The sequence below is a fragment of the Ptychodera flava genome, chromosome 3 (assembly GCF_041260155.1).
Source record: "Ptychodera flava strain L36383 chromosome 3, AS_Pfla_20210202, whole genome shotgun sequence".
NCBI lineage: Eukaryota > Metazoa > Hemichordata > Enteropneusta > Ptychoderidae > Ptychodera > Ptychodera flava.
The window spans coordinates 37244647-37252262 of record NC_091930.1 but is presented as its reverse complement, the minus strand read 5'-3'; the positions used below and the strand labels follow the sequence as shown (position 1 = coordinate 37252262).

At 37.8% G+C, this 7616-nt stretch overlaps 1 protein-coding gene across 1 annotated transcript in view; it reads left to right on the top strand.

Annotated features, from left to right (window-relative positions):
* Positions 1 to 433: 433 nt before the first annotated feature.
* The window catches only part of LOC139129935 (QRFP-like peptide receptor), an 88088-nt gene continuing 80905 nt past the window's right edge, over positions 434 to 7616 (top strand). Inside the window, exon 1 of the mRNA XM_070695632.1 lies at positions 434 to 672. The gene's annotated coding sequence lies outside the window, so the exon portion shown is untranslated. The remainder of the gene's footprint in view (positions 673 to 7616) is intronic.

Here is a 7616-nt window from a genome sequence, read left to right as displayed (position 1 = left end):
AGTGTTTGCCTATTGCAAAATCGTTTGATAGTCGGCATCTGTGCTAAAAATTGGCGATACTTTGAATAATCACCGAGATGACGAAAACTCTTTTGAAAATAATGAAAGGGGATTATAGAAGTAGCCAAGCTGATGCAATGTACACAATTCGTCCACAGATATGTTTCTGTTAATTCATATGCTTTAAGTATCAAACAAAATTCCATGCACGCCTACTGCATACATATACACTTTAAAGCATTGAAGTCATAATTTCAAACAGGTTACAAAGGAGGCACGAGGATACAGTTGTAACATATTTTCAATGCAAACATTGAATAGTCAAAGTCTGGCCGCTTTAGTTAAGTTAGGTTATCCTTTTGGGGGCAACCCATAGGTCGGTGCATCATATAGTCTACTTGTTATGGTCTCTGTTAGATGCGTTTGCACATTCAGAGCATGCGTGCTTCGATGGCGTCACAGACTGAAAGTGCTAACTACGAGTGGTATACCATTTAACAAAGGCCATAGTTAAAATTAGTCAGCTTACTCAACTCAGGTGTGCGAATCAACAGTCTGAACAATTTTGGCAAGATGTATAATTCAAAGATTCATCCTAAGTCGGCCAGATGAAAAACAGAGCCAACCAAACCTATTTGCCAGTCCGAGTCACGCTGTGCTGTCGCTGGTAAGGTACGTGCAAACCATACAGTACACTACACCACACTACAAATGCTGCAAATACTGTAAGATTTGCCGTCAGCGGGTTTAACAGTTTCCCAACATTGACTGTAAAGCCGTGGAAAACATTGCACAATCACCTGCACATCACCTGCATGAAGTTATAACAGATAAAACAACGGGGAACTGTAAATCACCGCAAAAATTCAATATAAGACACACTCTATTTTTGACACGTGGTGTGGATATACAGTACTACCACTTAATTTATAAATGGGAGCAACATCATGTAGGACGCTCATGTTGTCAGCCATCGATTGGGGAATTGGTGGTCAGACGGGTATGTACATGCATAATGCTACCATAATAACTTTACTCTCTAAATGTTAGACTGTTCCCAGACCAACATAGCTTGGTACATATTTTGAATATCCTTAGGACGAAGAGCATAGTTTTAAGCAGGAAAGTTGCATTAAATGCCTAGCTGTGGAAAACATGGACTTGAATATGGTCAAAGTCTAGCTCTTGATGACATTTTCTTAATGCAGAATGCAACCAATATGAACCGGTGCGAGCGACGGAATATCGTTTGGAATTTGTTTGTCAATTTGAGAAAATATGAGACAAGTTCATTTGTAACATCCAATGCCCAGGATATGGGACTTTCCCTTGGAACATTGTATACTTCAAGTGTATGTAATATTCGAAAATTGCGACGGCCGATTCCATTATGTAGTAAACTACTCAGTGATTTGAACCCAAAAATAGCTTCATTTGTGTCAAGCAATGAATATGCATTGCTTTTTTTGCCAAACGATGAAAATAACTATGTATTACTAGCCAGTCTGTTTCAGACTTTTCTGAGATGTAACCTAGATCAGGAAGGAGCAGTGAATAAGTATACACAGGATGTTGTGTTCATTGTTTTCTTATACGTTGGAAGCTAACTTAACAATGGATACCAAAGTCTAAACTATAAGAATTAATTAAAGGAAAACCGATGTTGAAGTATTGGCCAAGTTTGGAATCACTATATCATTATTGTGATACCAAACTATTGGTATCTAGCCATGGTGTAGGCTATAATTGTATCTTATTGTAAAATCCATTGCCTTCTTGCATGTTTGGAACCTCGCAACAATCTGCATGGGTTTCTGACTTACGTGTAAGCACAAATAGGGTAACAGTTTGTATCACTGGAATTTACAGCGTTTATGTATTCTAGTGGAGTCGTGTACATTCAATGCAATTCATTTGAAAACTGTCGACGCTTCAAGAAGATGGATTTCCACTTGAAAACGGTATATAGGGGTGTCGATTGACGCGTCGCGACTCGTAAATCTCACTCATTTTCCGTTTGCTGCGACCGGAGAGCAATTAAACTGCGTTCTTACGAAAGGTACTGACCGTTGAACTCTAAAATATCGTTAACGAGGGAAATTGCCCGAGGAACTAATGATATTAATAATATTTTTGATTTCATCGACTTTTTGAGCAGCAGGGGGTAATTCACTCCACTTTACCCAAAACATGGGTGACTGTAAACGACAAAAAAACATTTGAAGTTGTTATCAATACGTTATGTCAAACACGTGAATTTTTTTATCCTCGACTTGTTTCATTGAATTTTCTCAATTTCAATACGTGGAAAAGGTAGCTCCTTTTTGCCAAATGAGGGCTTACATTACATTCTGTTAGAATATGCAATGTGTATTGCAGTTTCAATCGTGGCGTCATTGATTTTCTTGCACTGACAAGATGCGATGCAGTCTTCCTTTTAATTAGTTCCAGAGACCAGCTCTGGAACTGTTAGTTTTTGCTCACTTTCCTTCTTTCTTTCTTTCTTTCTTTCTTCTTACTTACTTTCTTTTCTTTCTTTCTTTCTTTCTCTATTTCCGGTATTACTATCATAGAACATGGTACACATAAATTTTACCTTAATTACCCAGAATGCATTGCGACACGCTTATGACGTCATCGCTCAGCTCGGACGGGTTTTACGGGCATTTCTTGTGTGTTTATTTTTTTATTTTTTATTCTGCATTGCTCGACTATCATATTGCGTTCAGCTATTAATAATTCTAGCTTTCTTTCGCTTTGTTTTTTGTTGCTTTTTGATTTTATTTTTCTCTAAATACTCGCCGTACGTGGCGCTATACTGTTTCGCCCGAATGTACAATGGCGGCGCATAAGATGGCTTCGCTCGCATAGAGAGGGAAAAATTAGCCTTTCCGTACGTTTACAAGCGCGGCTGGGTACATCGTGTACCTAGGCGAGGTGGGTGTGCTCGAAAACGAAGGTCAATGCAAAATTTGGATTCAAAATCAGCTGTTTTGGCGGAGAAACTGCCCGCCGTATTTCTGAGGAGCCACCAGCGGATTTTCCTATATCAGTCTGCGAGGCCGTTTAACGCCGGTGGCACAGCCCTGTCACCGCACCGGCGCAGGCATGCGTTGGCTACACGTTAAAGCAGCTCAACTTTCCAAGATCAAACGGTCAGTATCTCGTGAAAACAGCGACATTGCAATGAAAATTGTTTTAGTCTGTGCTTTTAATCAAATGAAAATGCATGTGGCCTCGGTTTTCAATTTGAACGGCCTAGGTCCGATGTTTCCTCTCGTCTGATCATCGTCGTAAACCACGCGCCTCTTTACGGCAACAACTCAGCGCTACCCGTCAAGCGATTGATTTTTGCGTGGGTCAGCGGAGCGAAAATTATTGCTCTGGCTCGCGAGAATGTCGTCTGATATACATTTCCGTGCGTTGTCGCCCCCGTATGTATCTGTTGCATTTTTACCGTACATGTAGGCATTTGTAATCTGTGGACTGCCTTGCTTTTAGTTGTAAAGTAAGCCTTTATTGAAATCGTATCCCAGTTGGGATCTTGATTATTATCTGATTATTATTCTGTTGTATTATGGTGTTTACTGCTAGCAGCCCTCACTATAGGTACGTGCTTGAATATTAAAATCCAAAGCACTCTTTCATTCTGCACCTATCTTTGTCACACATTCTCTTGTTTCTTCCGCTGCTCTGGTCTCTGGAACTGCGCTTTTGCTTGCAAATGCTTTCTAGTTTTATATTGAACTGTCTTGTTTTTCGTTTTTAGAGAAAAGGGCGTAAACATTAGGGTTATGGATCATCCACGTCATTAATTACAAGGATATTTGCTTGAACGTTTGCTGCAGTGCAATTTTGTAAACCCATCCAGTGCAAATCCCGTCAATCATGGAATTTTACATAATATTTGGATTTCATTGAATTCTTAAAACCGATGACGGATTTACTCAAGATTGCCGTATGGTGTCCAATTGTTATCTCTAACATATTTTCGCTAAATATCGCAGCGATTTCCTTTTAGACAACATGTTATTCCTGTGCAAATCTTCCGTGTTTTATAGCCTTCAGTAAGATTGCTCTCCGAGAATAACATTGGTCTATGTGACCGATTATAGCATGTCAAACCCTAAAGTTCTATAGGTTGCACCTAAACACGTCATACCCTAGGCATTCTTGTAATCCAGTCTCTAATCGCCGAAACATTTCCTGTATACAGGTATTGGTGTCACAGCTACAGTCCAGGTAATTGCTCAACCCTAAGGCAATAGTTGCGTGGTGAAAAGCTTAGAGTTCAAGTGTTCACACGTGAAAATGAAATGTCTATGATTCCACTGTTATATGGTTGCGTGTGAGACGGAAGTTTTTCTCATTCCCCCTACGACACTGAACATTTAATCAAGTTAAAATTCAATGTTCCCTTTATAAATTGGTTGTTTTATTAGCAATAGCTAGTATAGAACCAAATCTCTAATTCCCAAAAGAAAAGTGACATTAGATATTCTATGCGCTGAAAGAGTTTCTTTAATTTAGAATTCTTTACCGTAAAGGTCATGATGGTTTCAATATAAATTTCGTCAAAGAGCTATCCTAGCGAGACATACACTTCGTTCAGAAAGGTTAGGCAGCCATTATTAATGTCAAGCATTGTCACTCTAATATTAAAATGCTAGTAAATGTTTTGTCGAAGAAGATTTTTCAAATTAAAGTATCTGTTTTAATTGCAATAACGGTGATAAAGTTCATCATGATATTGTAATTATCATGCTTGATATTCCGCCGTATCCACATAAACGATATTTATTCGATTACACGTCACGAAGGGAAAAAAATAATTGAACGTCAATATTGTCAATACTCTTGAAATTATTCACGAGGTAAATATAAGCCTCGCCCCTGTTACAGTCGAATTATTACAGCGAAAATTATTAGTAACGCGATTGGAACTAATTTGGGATTATTGGATCGTGAGTTAAGCGCGTTTTAATCTACAAATGTAAGCTAATCTGCTTTTCTTTTTAAGTTACACATTTGTCTTAATGAATAATTTGTAATATTGCAACATTCAGCTATATGGCACTTAACACTTTTGAAAAATTTGAAAATTCAATTACCCCAAATTAGTTCCAATCGTGTTTCAGAGAACAAAGATGAACCTTGGAATGGAACGATGCTAACTTGGCTGTAAACGAGCCCCAGTGATCTGTGGCTCGAACGAATCCATCTACAAAGAAATTTTAGAGAGCATGCCAGGATAACCCAGCACTGATCATACCAATCCGACAGACCAATGGATTACGATAGGGTAAGCCTAAGAAAGGATAACTTAATCATCAGAAATAGCTTTTCAGACATTGGCTTCACTGCAATCTCCATCGTTACTGTGTAATTGAGATGTGTAGACGACACAGGAATCGCCTGGTGACAGTAACTAATATAGCCTCCAGTGTTAGTGTAAGATAACATCTGATACGCCGCAAGCAGAGAAACCCTGCATGTTGGTTTTGCGCTAATTGATGGGTCCAGTGAATCTCTCGTCAACTAAAACAGTGTTTATAGTCTCTTAAGTGGAGAAATTGATGTGCCTTTGCAACTAACACTGCTCATATGATCACAGTATTGTCAACGCGATGGGCCGCCATTTTCACTATTATACTGTTCTTAGGCAACTAGAACACGACGCACTTTGTTGAATTTGGATTTCTTCATTCCTCGACAAATACAGTATGTATAAGCCAACAGAGTTGGATACAAGTCTGTGTCACGAACACTACCTTGGGCTTCCATGATTGAACATTACTGTAATAGTTGTCCCTAAATGCCTGCAAATTAAAATTTCTACGTGTAACCATCTGTGCCCGAGAGTGTGCTTGTTTCAAGTTAATCCGTATATCATGACCCTTAGAATAAATAATACAAATGTTGAAAATGTCATTTATCTCAACGAAACTGTCCAATATGATTTGTCCTTCCTGCACGCTATTTATTTTAACACATTGCGCTCCATTGTACGTCACGTCCGGATGATTTTAAAATAATAATGTCGAACTTACAATAGATCGTGCTCGATTGTACTAACACGATTGGAACTAATTAGGGATAATTGGATTTTCATATTTTGCAAATTTCTCAAAAGTGTTAGGTGTCATATAGCTGAATGTTGCACTATCATAAATTACTCATAAACACAAGTGTGTAATATAAAAAGAAAAGCAGATGAGATAACATTTGTAGATTAAATCGACATTACTTCACCATCAAATTATCCCACATTAGTTCTAATCGTGTTTCCTATACCTAAACGCAATACTCATAATTTGATTCAATTTGGCGGTGTGACTATCTTTGGGATAGAATGTCGACGACGTTTCTCAGACAATAAACTTAAAAATCCGTTGAAAAATGTATAACATCTCAGAAGGGAAAACCTGTGGAAGGGATTGAAGAGATGACGCTGTCGATGTCACGGCTTTAAAGTTATTGATGTTGCGAATAAGATTGAAGAATCCGACTACGTACTGAGTTCTTTGGAAGTTCATATGCTTTTTAGATATGTAAGCCCCCTGTGTCATTACGACAAGAAAACATGAGAAGTTACGGTTACTTTACAAATTAGACTTAAAGGGACCCAAGTCGACATATAACACTGCATGGAAACCCAATAATACTTACTGTATAAGCATTAATTATTGCCTGATTTAGCTGAACAGTGCATATATAGATCAATACAGTCAAGAATTCATTGCTTGTACTCAGTAAGCTTCTATTCATGTGGACTAATGTGAATCACGTGTATTATTCTATAATACAGACTACTCATTAGTGTGAATTTATCTGTATTATTGCGCTTTAATGCAGCGTAATATTTGCACATTTTTTGCAATATTGCCTGTGACGTCTATCTATTTACCTCAAATGATTAAGGAGTCGACAGTCAACACAGCTGGTAGTATATTATTATAATTTAGTCACGTTCCTTGAATGTTATGATTCGTCATAATATGGAGATATTCAATTTGGTTTTGGAAATACATTTTCCTGAAATGCTATAATGCTGGAATTGCATTTTTGCTCATACGCGATCACCTACGACGAAAAGTGATTATTGTCCTAGTGATGTAATCAATAAACTTTGTTCCTACGATCAAATTTTCTTTTTCATGAAAATTTAACGAATTACTACAAGAACTAATTTGTAGCCTTGCTATGTAATATGAATATGAAATGATGATCCCGAGTGCAAAGATCAACGTCGAAACCTTTTGGTGCGAGATCACAGAATCAAATTGGGAAAAAATATTAATAGCAGCGTTAGGTATGATAAAGATTCATCTTACAGTGACGAAATGCTAAAAGAGTTTACAACATTTTATAATAGCGATAGTTTTCAAGGACAGTTATCGACGGAGCACTTTTAATTCACAATAAATTGCATTAGGCATAGAGTGCTTCAGTTTAGATATTTCAATTTTTCAGTTGTAAAATACTGTACGTCTGGCATCTACTATGGGTTTTGTCTCTGGCTAGCGTGTTAGTAATTGCATCTGCGAGCAGCTGTCAGCTGATAATTCAGTCCGCAGCAGTGCTGGCGACAGAAATGATATCTAATCAAGATAAAT